Source organism: Lycorma delicatula, chromosome 7, assembly GCF_047948215.1.
Source record: "Lycorma delicatula isolate Av1 chromosome 7, ASM4794821v1, whole genome shotgun sequence".
Lineage (NCBI taxonomy): Eukaryota > Metazoa > Arthropoda > Insecta > Hemiptera > Fulgoridae > Lycorma > Lycorma delicatula.
In genome coordinates this window covers 1,109,833-1,125,884 of record NC_134461.1, presented here as the reverse complement: position 1 = coordinate 1,125,884, position 16,052 = coordinate 1,109,833, and the positions used below count along the sequence as shown (strand labels likewise).

At 29.4% G+C, this 16,052-nt stretch overlaps 1 long non-coding RNA gene and 1 pseudogene across 4 annotated transcripts in view; one reads left to right on the top strand and one right to left on the bottom strand.

Moving 5' to 3' along the window:
* The window catches only part of LOC142327679 (uncharacterized), an 81,830-nt gene extending 71,041 nt beyond the window's left edge, over positions 1–10,789 (top strand). For 2 of the 4 annotated variants that reach the window (XR_012757056.1, XR_012757058.1), the window contains one exon: positions 2,641–4,293. This is a non-coding gene — a long non-coding RNA (uncharacterized LOC142327679). Of the gene's footprint in view, positions 1–2,640; positions 4,294–10,129 lie in introns of those variants that run through there. The other 2 variants (XR_012757057.1, XR_012757059.1) reach the window with 2 other exon arrangements.
* A 165-nt stretch (positions 10,790–10,954) lies between these two features.
* Positions 10,955–14,925, bottom strand: LOC142327847 (protein MEMO1-like; annotated as a pseudogene).
* Positions 14,926–16,052: the final 1,127 nt, after the last annotated feature.

The window sequence follows — 16,052 nt, the reverse complement described above, 5'->3', positions numbered from 1 at the left end:
ATATCCTCGGAGCACCCTTTAATTTCAAGTTTAGTATTCGAGCAAAACACTTCTTCTGTTTCATAACGGTCTGTTCCAAACCTTCCACACACCACTGTTCTGCAGGTTCTTCCTCCTTACGAGAAACATTCACTAACAACTCATATCTCTCCAAGTTAGAGGCTTCCTCAGCCAAATATAAGGAACTCCAACCAGCCCTGGACTTCCTCCCCTCACAGGCCAGAGGAGAATCTTCCTTGCATACTTAAGTTTGCCTCGCCCATCATCCTAGTCATCACCCAACCCTGCGATGAGAGAAGGGAAATTACATCACAGTCTCTGTCCGATGGAACAGATGAGCCAACAACCTTCTTCTGGCGCCGAGTCAAAGTCTCTCTTGTCTTCTTCACCTTACTTCTGTAAATCAAGCAACTTGCACGTTGAATCTCTAATATAACTACCGCTCTAATGCTGTCACCACCACTACCATCAGACTTAACTTCCTGTATGGTGACCTTTGATGTTTCCTGTCTGCTGGATCTCCGACCCGCAACCGGAGAAAAACCTCTCCTCATCGATCGGAACCTTGTCCCCAGGATCACCTGAATCAGTCACAAGTTTATATAAAACAAACACAAAATATATAACTGAATCGAGAAATAATAACCGTAAAAATAAGTTATTAAACTTACAAAACACAGCATCCGAAAAATCCAGTACAATAATTAAGTGCGGTAGCTTAGAGTTTATTAAGTCGACTTTTATAATCTATAAATTATTTTTTATGTTAGCGATTCAGAGTAGGAAAATTTTGAATAATTTTTTCCCTGTCAGGATTGTTGTTTACATCCGCACTTATTAAATCCGCACTATTCAACAATTCGTCTTCGTTTGTCAGCCATCTTGGAACGATACACAAACAGCACACTCGGAAAGAGAAGAGACTTAATATATATATGAACTGCTGTCACTTCTGCCAACCTAAAACACATTAATAATTAATTATTAATGTAAACAATTATTGACAAAACAAAGTTAGATCATTTTGTGCGCCACTATATAATTAGATATTTTTTAAATAATTCACCATTTTTATTTATATAAAAAATTTTCTCAGGTTGCAGGACCGTGGTAAAAATTTAATTAAAGGAAAAGTAGCTTAAAATTATGCTTGAATACTTAGTTATATATTTTTTTCATAGGGTTCAATTAACAACAGTGTCCTAAGATGGTCAACTGGAATATATGATTGATTTTAGATTACTAGAAACTCTTTTGTTCATTACTTTTATATATTATTTTAAATGGATTGGTGTTTGAGTTCTGTGATATGGAGATCTTACATCTTCTAATTAAAATAAATGCCTTAGTTGCGAAGGAGATATTTAGAAATATAAAACAAAGGTTTTAAGTAGTTGTAAAAATAAAACTTTTGTAGTTGTATAAATGTTTTCTACCAAATACAAATTCATTTTTAGCAAAACAATTTTACATTTGATTCTATTTTAAAAAGTTTTACTTTTGTAATAAAATGTCAGTTTAGAATCAGTATGAATATTAATAAACATTCAACGATTACAAATTAGCATAAAGTATTGTAGATATTTTATGATCAAGCAATATATTCAACAGTTATTAAATAATTATTATTTATTTTTTATTATATTTATGTAGATATATCTGTGTTAATGCTTACAAAGAAACATATTATGAATTATCGCATAGAATTCTTCCATGTTCAAATTTTCATATATTTTGGTGAATATCTATTGCATTTTGGTGGTCCTAAAATGCTACTGTGCATTTCTATATCAGGCTCATTGAAGAAGGCAATTGAATACCACAAAGTAATTTACCTATTTCTGTAGGGAAATGATGAGGCATCGTCATTTCCAAGGTTTAATCATCATTTCAAGGTTTAACCTTGTTAAACCTTGCAAGGGATGTTTTTATGTTTGAGAAGAACTTTTTCTTAAGAAAATTGTGACTTAAGCCAAATTTCTTACAATCATTATGGTTATGTTACCTAATAAAACTGTATAACTACATAAAAAAATGTACATTGTATTATATTATTTTTTGATTCGCATAATATAATCTTCTTACAGCAAAATTTTTTACAAGTTAAAAAATTTATATTGTTTAAGAATTAGTATTTAATATACATTATTATTTAATTTAAGAAATTTCCTCGAAAGGAAGTTTAGTTTGAGTCAAAACCTTACTGGGAATCAAATTGATATTCAGAATCTTCATTAAAGAATGGTGGTTTTAAACGTGTATTAAATGAAAACAAAAATGCTTACAGTTGATGTTGTTTACTTATCAAATTTGTCATCTCAAACAGTTTTTCTTAAATAATTAAATATCATTTAAGTTGATTAAGGTATCTAGTAATGATCCTTAAGAACACAAAGACTTCTGCTTTCATTTGATCTGGTAGGTCAATATGTGGTATACAATTAGAAAAATAAACTTTTTTGAAACCAGATGAATCCTTTTTAAATTACTCTGTAAAGAAACCATTAGCATAGATTAAATGATTGTATTATGAGCATAAATGATAAAATGTACTAATCCAAAAATTTATAGTTAATATTGTTATGTTAAAGATAATCTTAAAATTTATAAGATTCTTTATTTTATTTTTTTATTTTTTAGAATTATTTAATCGAAGTCAACAAGAATTGCTACTGTCAGATTACTTTGCTAAAAATACAAACTTGACAAGAGATTTAGAGAGGTTCTAAGAATATTACTGGTAACAGTTTCATAACTAATGTGAAAAATTATTCTAAAATGTTGATCGGTTTAATTAATGATAAATTGTTTACTAAAATTCCATTTGGTAAGTTAACTTTTTCTTTTTTTGCCACCTAAAGATATATTGTAAATGAATGAACATCTCAGGTAGTAGCATTCTGAAAACCAATGTCATGTTAAATAAACTTGTTATTATTTTGTCATCAAAAGCCAAATTAAGAACTCTAGATTTTACAGTTGGCAAGTATTTATTATAAGTTGATCATAAAGAGCACCAAAATGTAATTAGTATGCCCATTATCTGACAACTGATATAAACAAATTCATTATCTTGATCCCAAGAGTAAATTGGGAAAAAACTTAAAAGTGACTACTGAAGAAAGAGCCCCTCATGTTTTATTCAGTATATTGTGTTATTTTATTTCTTATAAAGATGCAGGACCTCCTAAAATGTTAAAAAAAAAACCTTTTTTCATATAAAAACCACTACTTATGGCAGGAAATTCATGAATCAAATGTTAACAACCACTAAGCAGTGGTACAATTGTTACAATATATTACCAACGTTTGTGAGAAACACACTACACTTTATCTACAATTCTATCAACTAAATTCTTAACACATGGCCAATTCGTAAATAATCACAGTAAGATTAAAAGTGCAGTTTATTTCATGGATCTGTTAAGAAGGATTGTAACTTTTCTACAATAGCAATAAAGTCCAGTAGAAAATTTTAAAATAAACTATAACCTATAACCTAATTCAAGGTTAAAGACATCTTGTAAGTTTTATATAATCGATTTTTGAAATTATTTGTCAAATCTGAACAGATAAAGAAAGATAAAAAAAAATTAAAATGGCATATTTATCAGGAATTACTGAAATACAAAAATGTTTTCTATGTGCAGGCAACATTAATAAATTATATTATAAGAATATGCACAATATTTTAAATAATTTACAAATTTTACTAAGTTACTAAATGATACAGCATTCATTTATACAACAAATACTTATTAATAAATTAACTTTCATAATTTGCATATAAATTACTCAATATTAAATAATACCAGTTTATTTTAAACTAATTTTAATTTCATTTCTAGATGAAATTAATACACTGTTTGGCCCATTGTGTGTTTACCATCCCAACGATTTTCAAATTGAAAATGAATACATAATTATTTAAAATAAAAAGTTACTTAAAATTGAACATACTTATTCAGCCCAATGATTCAAATTGGAATTATTGCTTTTTGAATTAATATCTCTGTTAGTAATGATAATTTGTTGGATACTCTGTCATTCCCTCCACTAGTGAAATAACATTCACTAGCTTTAAAATTTTTCTAGCCTAGAACATCTGTGTCTAAAGGTTAGCATTTCTGTCTGTTGTAGGTATGTTTTGCCAGTATTGAAATATCATATATAGCATGAAACAATTTTTTCTTGTTACAATAATTTATTTTGGCCATTACTTGAATAAGTTTAACGATATATACTTATTACAAACAAAAACATTTTTGTGATTTTTAACTGGAATCATCAGGCACCAGCTACAACTCATACTATTACATTTGTATTAGGAATTTGAGGATTTATTTTATTTACATGTAATAGTTCCTCTGTCATTTTTAGAAAAATAGTTAAATTAAAAACAATTTTAAATTTGTGGTAGATTGTAATTTATAATAATAAAAAAAACTGAACTGTAGTTTGCTGTAAAATATTTTTAATTTTAAAAGAATGCTATCACTAAAAATAATCGTTAATTTTCTTGGCTCTTCATAAGTATAAAGAAAAAAATTTTTTGCCTGATAATTTCAAATAATGATTTTTCAAGAGTAAATCATATTATACTGAGAGTATTAAAACATTGATAGTCTATCTAAATGTACAAAATTGTAAGATGACTGTATTGAAACTTAAAATTTTTTTTAATTTTTGACGTTTGCTCTAGAGAAAAAAAAATTGTACATTTATACACATCAGGACACAAGTGGTGCATTATCTGATTCTTAAATAATTATACACTACAACTGTATTTATGAATGAATAATTTTTATGTTATAATATTACATTTCAGTAAATTTAAAATAAACTATTTTTTATGTCTAATTATCATTTCTCCCTCTATGAATCATGAGACCTTGCTGATGGAGAGGGGGCTTGAGTGCTCAGTGATACAGAGCAGCTGGACTTAAGGTGCAAACATATCGGAGAGGTATCTGTTGAGAGCCAGACTAAGGAATGATTCCTGAAAGAGGGCAGCAGTTCTTTCAGTAGTTATTAAGGACATAGGTTAGGAGGACTTAAACGGCCATATCAATATCACTCAATCTTTCGAGTACTGCGCAGCTCAAAGCAATAAAAAACTACGGCTGTTTTTTTTCCAAGAAAATCTAGCTTTCTGCATCTTCATGTACCAAAAATAGAGGAGCCTTCCTTGGTAAAATATTCCAGAGGTAAACTAGTCCCCTGTTTGGATCTCCGGGTGAGGACTACTAAAGAAGGGATCACCGGAAAATTAAAAAATAACATTCTACGAGTTGGAGCATGGAATGTTAGAAATCTAAAAAAAAAATGTTAGAAAGATTGGTAGGTTAGAATATTTAAAGAGGGAAATGGATAGGTTAAATGTAAATTAGTGAGGTTTGGTGGGAATAAGAAAATGACTTTTGGTCAGTTGATTTTAGAATAATTAACTCAGTATCAAATAATGGGCAGGCAAGAGTAGGTTTTGTAATGAACAAGAAGATAGAGAAAAGAGTGTAGTATTTCAAAAAGCTTAGCGTTAAGACTCATTGTAATAAGGATAAAATCAAAACCTAAGCCGACAATGATTGTTAACATCTATATGCCTACAAGTGCCCATAATGATGAGGTAGAGTGTGTATATGAAGAAATTGATAGACCAGTTAAATACATAAAAGGGAATGAAAGAAAATTTAATAATAATTGGAGATTGGAATGCAAGCATTGGAAAAGATAAGGAAGAAAATATTGTGGGTGAATACGTGCTGGGCAAAAGGAATGAAAGAGGGGACCAACTTATTGAGTTTCGAACAAAGTATAATTTAGCAGTTGCCAATAAAATTCATTTTTCAGGAATTAGAAGATGCTGATTTGATTGCTCATATGAATTTTTATCAAGAAATGTTGCAGAATTTAAATGGTGATGAAAACTTAATCCATATGTTTCTGTTGGATGAAGCTTATTTTCACTTGAATGGCTATACAAATGTACAGAATAATTGATATTAGTGCTCTGAAAACTTATTTCTGATACATGGCAATCTATTTCCTGTGTGGGAGTCTGAAATTACCAGTTGTTATCAGGCTGAGTCTCGAAGAAAGTTACAACTTTAAAATTTGTTTGAAAAATGTCTGATTAAATGCAATGGTAAACTATATTAAGTTTATATATTGTGCATGTGTTTCTTCAGATAAACTTGTCTGAGCACTTTCAATCACCTTCTGTATCTAATACAAAAAAAAAATCCTTCCTGTTTCCCTGTGATAATTAAATGGCATCAACCCCCCCCCCCCTCAAGAAAATATATATACATAAACCATCCCAAATTTCATTTAAATCGTTTCATCCAGACCAGGTCAATAAATATACATTTCTGGAATTCAGAAATGTAGTTTTTCTGTTAAAATTGTGTTTTTTTGATTAGAAGGGATCATGAATTGTCTGCAAATTAACCTGACATGCAGAAAATTGACCCAATTAGAATACTTTCCTTTTTGTAGTACATTATATAACTATAAAGGTGGGAAAGTAATAACATGGCTATTGTTTGTTTTATATATATATATATACTGTTGGTATTAATTTTGGATCAAAAGTTATTTAAATTATAATTCATTTTTTCAAGGAAAAAAGAGCAATTTGGTGAAAAAATTTAAAAGCTTAGTTATTCATTTGATATTAAGGAGAGAGTAGTGAAAATTTGATGATATATTATCAGCCAATAAATGTCATCCACTAAGCAGTGTTCAGGTGCACATCATGCTTTCTGTGCTAAATCACTTTATAAAAATAATGACCTCAAAATAGGATCAATAATCTGCATAATGGGTGGATATTGTCTGTTCAAGTAATTAACTTATGAGTTAAAAAGTTTGAGGAAACTAGTCCACATCAAATTTAAAACATAAAGAGTAGCAAAAAAAGTTGGAATGTCAGAAAACATTGATAAGAGTTTGAATGTTGTGATATGTATGCAAAATGTTCTGATTAAGCATGCATTATATCAGTGAATCATCGAATCTTACATAAGGACTTAATTTTTCATTCCTATGAAATTCATTACTCACGAGATTAAAAGAAGCATCTTTTAATCCTTGATTTGGTTGCTCGTAAATGTTTTGTCAAGAAATGCTGCAGCATTTAGATGATGAAGAAATCTTAATCCACCGTTCTGTCATATGAAGCTCATTTTCACTTGAATGGCTTTGTAAATAAGCAGAATTGTTGATATTGGAGCACTGAAAACCCACTTCAGATACATAAGAAACTGTTGAGTAGTACAAAGGTCACAGTGATGTGCACTTTTGTTTTCTGGCATTATTGGACAATTTCTTTTTCCTTGAAAAATAAACTATTAGAGAAACACTGCAACACATTACACAAGCATGGTCACAAAATTTTTGAGGTAAGAATTAGTTCAGTTTCCACAAATTACCTGGTTCCAGAAAGATGATGCCACAAGTCATAGCACTGTTTTAAGAAAATTTTTTCAAATCATATCTTCAAAAATAGGGACAATGCCTGCTAGATTGTAAGAAATATTCACGTTAAAATAAAAACTTACTTAACTACAGAAGTTTTAAATTCTCCTGCATCACTGACTTATCCTTTATAAAAGAAATATTTTATTATTCCTTTTCATCCTTAATTGCACCTTCATAAGTAACTATATGCAATACACTTTTGCAATTCCAACATGAACAGCAAGATTGAGCAACAAAGTGATGGAATTTTGTGTGAAACTTGTCAAATCTGCCACCGAGACATTGCAAATGACGCAGCAGCCACAAATCATGCAAGGTGTTCTGAGTTGCACGCACACTTCAAAAGCAAAAGAACATTCAAGACAATGAAAAATTAAGAAGACCTATGAGCTCAACACCAGAAATTGATGAAACCATTCAACAACTTGTACACAAGGCTCGTTGGAGAACAACCCACAACACTGCTTTCACTGTCAATGTGTCATACGGAACAGTTCAGTATGGAACATGCACCACGTGGCTGCCAAATTATCCTCCTCAGACTGCTGACCCAGAGACGAAGGGTCGTATAGTATTTACTAAATTGCTGTAACAGAATATTGTGGAATCTACTGTAAAGTGATGAAGGACAATGGGTATGGTAGTATAAGTCAGCAGTAAATATACTGTACTGGTGAAGCAGACCAAATATATAAATTCTGTGACCGATCATAAAGCGATATCCTATGATACCTAACTCAAATACATCTGGTATTTGTACAATTTGTCTATACAATTGATTCACTACATTTTAGGCACTTTTGGAGCTTCTAACATGTTATCTTCATGAGCAAGAAACGCTAGCAATTCAGAATTCAGAATGCATTGACCTTCACTTATTAAAGCAGGAAAGATACAGCAAAGGAAACAATTAGCATTTCCATCCCAGTACATCAAGATTCATTTCAAGCTAGTCAAATACTGTAGTTTTTCATTTCATGCTAGTCAAATACTGTAATTTTAACTCTACAAATTTTTGTCTCTGATAAATTCAATGATGATGAAAAACTAATTTTGTTCCATTTGGAATTCAGATTTTTGGGGCTCAGCAATTATGGGATATAATCCAATGTTATGTTATAGAATGGTTATATGTTGGGAATATAGAATGGAGGTTCGTGGGTATGAAAAATGCAATCTGACCAGGATTCAAACCCACAGCCCCTTGGATGAAATACTGAAACTCTGTCCATCAGCGACCATCAGGTAATAAGTTTTTGAAGTTTGATGAACACCTCTAACATACTTATTTATAATAAATGATACAACTTTCTGAAGAGATTGCCTTTATTCAATATGCCTCGATAATGTGACAACAAAGAAAATATCTTTAATATTACCACAGCTAAATTCATTATTTCTATCATCAAAAGTCTGAAGAAGGCTTTTTATGCCTAAACAATTTTTATTTGTAATCAACCTTGAATAAGTATTACCAGTTATCATGATATTAAAATGATGATATGAACAAAGAAGGGACGCAGCAGTTCAATATCTACACCCAGTAGTCAACTTCACTAACAGCCTATTTACTCCCAGACACCACCTTCCCTCTAACCCTCTACCATACACATTTCAATTGGCTCCTACAGACTTGTTGATAGTAGGGAGTTCCTGGTACATTTCTACCATGTACCAAAGGAGCTGGTTAGGTAATGAAACAATGAAAAACCTCATCAGAGAAAGTTTATGTCATCCTCAGCCCGATCAGCCTTTTCAAATCAGAAAAATTATTGGTACCTAACACAAAATCACTGCCAGTATATTTAAATATGAGAAAAAATGTAACCTGTAAGGAATTCTTTATATTATTAACATGAAGCAAGTATTTTATGTGTAATGTGTGTGTATATATATATATATATATAATATATACTGGCTGAGCCAGTTTACATTGTCACTCCATACCCCAAAAATTGGGAGCTTCTGAGAGTAAATAGTTACTACAAGGCTTGCTCATCACCAAACATGCTATTAATATAAAATAAATACATGCTAATATGTATAAACAATCTCTCTCTCTCTCTCTCTCTCTCTCTCTATATATATATATATATATATATATAAATAAGAATATAATTAAAAATAAATTAAAGCTTTACATATAAAGCTGAAAAATTAACTGTACTACTTAGTAACAGTATTAACTTACTAATCTATCTAATTTAGTAATGGACTGGTAAATATCACCCCATGACCGATCATAATACGTATAACGAAACCTGTGGCCCCAGTGACAAAAATCAGATGAAATCACAAAAAGATTTTGAGAATCTGCTAAATATCTTGCAAAAATACGACCATAGACAGCTTCACGATCAGGACTTAATGATCCTACAAGTACTGGCACAATAGTAAATGCATCTTTATAACTGAAAAATGAAAAAAATTCAAGTTATTAATAAAAGTTAATTTTAAAATTAGAATAAACAAATTTACTTTTTAAATACATAAACTTAGAAATATTTACTTCATAAACATACACAATTATTAATCTTATTCGGCAGAATTGTATATGTTTCTAACTATTTATATTTTTAAGTTCATTGGATTGACATTATACATTATTATATACATTTTATTTAAACAAGCACAACTTTTTTTATAGATTCATACATACAAGAAATCTGACTTGTGGCTTTATCGACTAGGGTCCATATATAGCAGTATTCCTTACATACCTTACATATGTAATCAATGTACTGTAGCTTGTTACATCCATGGACTGCAAGGACAGCATTAATTACATTCCAGCAGAATAGCAACCAGAACATATCAGAAGCCAGATTAGCATTAAAATGTAACTGCTTCATCCAGGCCTCCAACTGACAATCTCCTGTGGGAAATCTAGCAGCGATTCCATTTTGAAGTACCTTCACGACATTAATTATTAGAGTACAGTGATAAGTAAGTTACAGCAGATAAGAAACAAATGTAAAAAACTTTTAATGTTTTAATAAACATTACTTCACATATATCATCAATAATATTACCATGAGAATCTTATTAGTAAAAGGTCTTAATATGTAAAATGCAGACCACAGATTTGTACTTCTTATTTAAATTCCCTTAACATAGATAACTAAAAAACAAACAAACATTGATGCTGGCTATGTAATACACCTGTACAGCCATAAAAATATCATTAAAAAAAAAATCATTTTATCAATTACAAAAAGTAATTTTAAAAAGCAGTGATAATTTTTTTTACATATGCAACAGTGATCGCTAATAAAGACTTACTTCTATTTAATAAAATCATATTATTATATCCCGAAAAATATCTTTTTTATTTTGTAATCCTCAATTAAATATTATTTGAAAATCACCTAAAACATTATACCCAGTCTGTTTTACAAATAATACTATAGAAAAAATTATGGTCTAATTTAATATTTCTATGGTTTGGTATACAATAAAAACCTTTACATACTTACTTTTCCATTACTTTAGCTATATATGGAAGATGCATTTCAATACTATGTTCATCTTCATCAACATCAAGACTCATACGTTCAAATTGACCTGTAGCATCTAAATCAGCATACACTGTAATCATTAAAAGGAGTACTGATTAATCATTATTCACTGTTAAAAAAATACCTACAACAAAAAAAATTATTCTACACGGTTAATTTTCTTTCTATTTAACATAATTCTACTCTTAATATAAACTAATGAAATAAAACTGAATTTATCATTAAAAACAAAGATTCTCTGTCAATCAACACCATCTTTCTGAAAGCGATAAACATTTTGTTTGTTTTTACTGTAGTTCATTGAAATATGTATCTACTATCTCCTTTCAGAAATTATGTTTCAAAAGAATAAACTGCACAGCTCCATCCTATTTGTATCTGAACAACTAAGTTGCTCAACTGCAATCGATCTGTTACACCAGGAGAAAACTGCTTACCTGAACGTTTGGTTTAAAGTTAATCATTACCCTTTTTCTAAAACATTTTTTCAATCAACTACCTCTAAATAATTCAACCTATTCTATGGACTAACGACTTTACCTGATAAGTATTTCAATCGTTAGACTTATGATCCAGCCATTGAACAGCTAATAAAGAGTTCCCTGGTCAATCCATATGCAGTGTCCTATCGGATACCAGAATGAACTGGCGCTTCAGGTCCTGGAATTTTCAGCATGGAGAATCTAACAGGGTATGATCGACACCCACAGGACTTAGTTCTTCTACAGTTCTAATAATTCAATTTATTTTTGTATAAAAATAAATATAAATATTACTGAAGAATAATCTTAAAGGAAAAAATTAGCGATTCTATATTTCAATGAATAGTCCAATAACAAAGTAAAAAAAATTTATACATAACTTTTTCTTTTTATTGCTATTTACTATATAACATTAATGTATTAATTACAATTTTTTTGTTATTTCTGACAGATTAAAGAGCTTCAATAAAATACACAATTCAAAATTAGACGGTACATATATTAAGAGCAGATCTTTGTCAATTGCTTATAATAATAAAAATAATAACACCAGCTCAAATTATATGAATTATAAAAATTAAACAAACCGCAGATTAATTAAAAAGATCTCAAACCTTGTGTATCTATCCGCAAGTCGTAGAGGGGTGTACGATACTTGGTAGCCGATGAAAGCGCACAACCTGCAAGGCGAACATGGTGTGACCCAATATAAAAACTCTTTGCCTGAAATAAAATTTAAAAAAAATATTTATTCGATTTAAGAAATTAAACATACATCATGTTTTTTAAATTCCTGAAAACATATTTCCCACATAAGAGAGAATTTTATGGTAGAAATTATTAAAACAAAATACAGTGACACAAATTTTTTTAAGCAGGATTTATATAATAGGAAAATAAATTAAACTATAGAAACAACCACTTACACAACAACTGGGCTAATTTGGCGATAAGCAAAGGCACTACAAGCGCCACAATACTGGTAACCTGCATGCCTGTAACAGAAAACTTGAATAAGCTTTATAATAATGTAACTTATACACCATAATAAATACAAAACTCAAAATAATATTAAGCCAAAGCTAAATTACTAGTCATTAAACTTTTTATAACCAAGAAATCTCTTAACTTTAAACACAGACTTACTAGAAAACCAGTTTTTAATAATTATATAAATTTTGCTTAAAATTATGTCAGTTTAAGGAAACAATTTTGTTAACATGTAGTTCAACCTAAGGAGGTTTTATTTGTTACTGCCCTATTACATCCTATAACCTATTTATAACCTATTACATCTTATTTTATTACCAAAGTAGTAGTCCTAAGATTTTTTTGAACCTAAAACTATACATTCTAAGTTAAGTAATCACTTTAAATCACCCACTAATTTTTTTTTTTTAAAACTTAGGGATGATCTACTGTTACAGAAATAGGAATGATTAAATGATGCGTAATCAGAAGCAATGAAAAGTACTACGGTTAACAAAAATAGGCAATATAACACATTTAACAGTTTGCAGATAAAACTATCAACATTAAAAGCATGTAATCCTATATTTATTAATTGATAAGTTTTCATTTCCAAGAATTATTACTGACCATTAAGGTTGTGTAGTTGGAATATTTTAAGAATATACTTATTATGACTATGAACTATTATTGTTGTATTGTACAGATTCTAACATACGGTTCATACATCTGGTCAACAATTAAAAGTAAATTTTAAAAATTACAAGTCTGCCAAAAGAATGGAAAAAGCATGCTTTTTGAAGTGGAACAGAACAGATATGAAGAAGAAAGTAGAGTAGCAGAAATTAAGAACATAAAAACAATTGAAAAGCAATGATAAAAAGGCAATAATACAAAAAAATTACATGGAGAGATGGATATGTTTAGGACTCTTTGCCCTGCAGAGGGCATTAATGACCATTATTACTACTAACATAGAGAACTAGATATTCTATTTGATGAAAAATTAAGAATTCTCTAATTTTATTCATGAGATTCATTTTTTTAAGCTACATTCTAACTGTATGACAAACAATATATTTGTATTAAAATGCAGTTGTGAAATAGATGAAAGTTCAGATGGTTTGAAACGCATGTAGATAAACTATACAGTGTAATTTTTAAACAGAAAGAGTAGTTAGAATAATGGTAAGTAATAATGCTTACATAAGTAAAATATATACCTGCCATAAGTGCATTAAACATAGAGGATTCATGATAATAATCATTTATATTGAGGAAGGATTAAATTTTAAAAGTTTAAAGTTTGATACAGATGCTAACTAAAAAATTCTGACACCTTAATTCAAGATTTCAAACCATTTTTACAAGTATCAAAACTGGATAATGTTTCATATTTCCAGTTCATAGTCATAAATATTGGAAACATTTAACAAAAGCATCATGTGAAAGAATAAATACCTATTCATATATTCTGTTCACTGATAAAATTTCAGATTGACTTGATGAAAATTAAATACTGATGTGAAGCAAGTAAATGTGTGTGTGTGTGTGTGTGTGTGTGTGTGTGTGTGTGTGTGTGTGTGTGTGTGTGTGTGTATGTGTGTGTGTGTTTCAAAAGGGCAATAAAAATAAAAAAGAGCTGAAAAATTCATTTGTTACTCATATGAAGAATTGGAATTTTATCTAGTTTAATTGTAAAGAAAAAAAATTATTTTTCAATCATTTTGAAAATTTCTTGTTAGTGCTAAAAATATGTACAAAATGGTGTTATCTTATAGTAACCATAAATTTTAACATAATCATTATTAGTTTAATAGTTTTATGCAAAGCAGTTATAGCTTTAACACATTAATTCTCAAACTTTTTTAAATCGGCCATCACCTTCCTTGACTGGCCTGAACGTCTCCAATTTTTTGTGGGCCTTTTACCATCCCCCTTGAAGGCCTCCAGCACCCACAAGAGAGCGTTATCGCCCACTTTAAGAATAAATGCTTTAGCATCTGATCTAAGATATTAGGTACTGGTTTTTTTTTCATTTTTATTGCACCCATTTTGTGTGATGAGCAAAGGGTGCTCCTAAATCTTCGCTTATTGTCAGACATTATTATACAAGTATTTTAGTGTGAGTAAATTGGCTTGTATTATTACTACATGTATTATAACAACTATTAAATATAATATTCTTTGTTATGCATGATGAAAGCCAAAAATATAATGATTATAGATGATCCAACTTGAGTCAGAAGTTGCTCATAAAAAAGACATGATCATTATCAAAAGTAACAGCCATTCTAAGCTTGATGGGGGGAAGTGCAGCATGAAATGGTTTCTGTTAACTTTCTTTTTGAGCCAAATGTATGGTTTAATATCGGCATAACCAAGCCTACAAAATTGCAGGTGATATACAGTTCAACAAGTGATACTTGCAGAACTCTGTTCGTAACCACAGGGCCTGACTGCATAGTGGACATCATTACTTTAAAACAAAGAAACTTTGAATGGTGCCTCATTTAGTTCAGATCTTGTACATGGAATAGATTCATAAGAAAAACTGGGATAGATAGTGCAAAGCAGTACAAAGTAATGCATCCATTTTTTGTTGTGAAACAGTGCATTATATACACTACTTCAACTAAGTAGGAGAATTTTACAATAAATGGTAAAAGAATAATTTTTTACTTCATAAGTACCCATAAAATAAAATTTTAGATCAAACATGCAGTCAGTTTTCTTGTAATTTATAATAAAAAGTTTATATATAAAATTAAGATAATAAACTCTGTTGCTAATGTAAAAATAAAGTACATGCAATGAATAAAAATTATACTAAACATATTTAAACAAACTGAACATGAGCATCGTAAAAAATGAAATTAAATAAAAAGTAGTAGTAGAAAATCAATAATTACAGTTGCAATGATTATCAAAGAAACAATAGACATTACCACTTAAATATCAGCAATTTATAACAGTGTGATCAAAACATCTCTAAATTTCATTGGTGATAACAATGTATTAGCTAAAAAACTTTTATAATGTAGTATGGCAGTTTTGGATCTGAAAATGACAATTGGTTCAAAGCATTTATGCAGCTATTCACTAATTCAACCACTTTTACAATGATTTATTTAAATTTTAATATGACATTTTTTAATTATAAATAAATAGTGATTTTTAAATTAAATAATAGGTTAGACTAGTTGCATAATTTATCAAATGTGAAGCAAATAGTTTTTAATTAAACATACCTGAGAAAGTATATTTATTTTGCTATTATTTTAAAGTTTTAGTATTTTAAATTAATGCTAAGTAATTAATTCTTTTAATTAATTGCTCATGCTTAATGGTTGTGTATTATGAAGTGTTATAAATAAAAAAATGTAAAATGGCAAAAAGAGTGAGTGCTACAGGTTTTCAGAAGCATTTTAATCAGTTTATATAAGTAAGATATGTGCCTGTGCTGCAGTTTTCATTTAAAAACTTTGGAACATTTACAGTGTGTTTATAAATTTTCTTGTGTTTACATACTGAAACAGGTTAATCAAAATATAAAAAATGTTTTGCCACATATTATGTACTTGCTGCATGAACTATAATA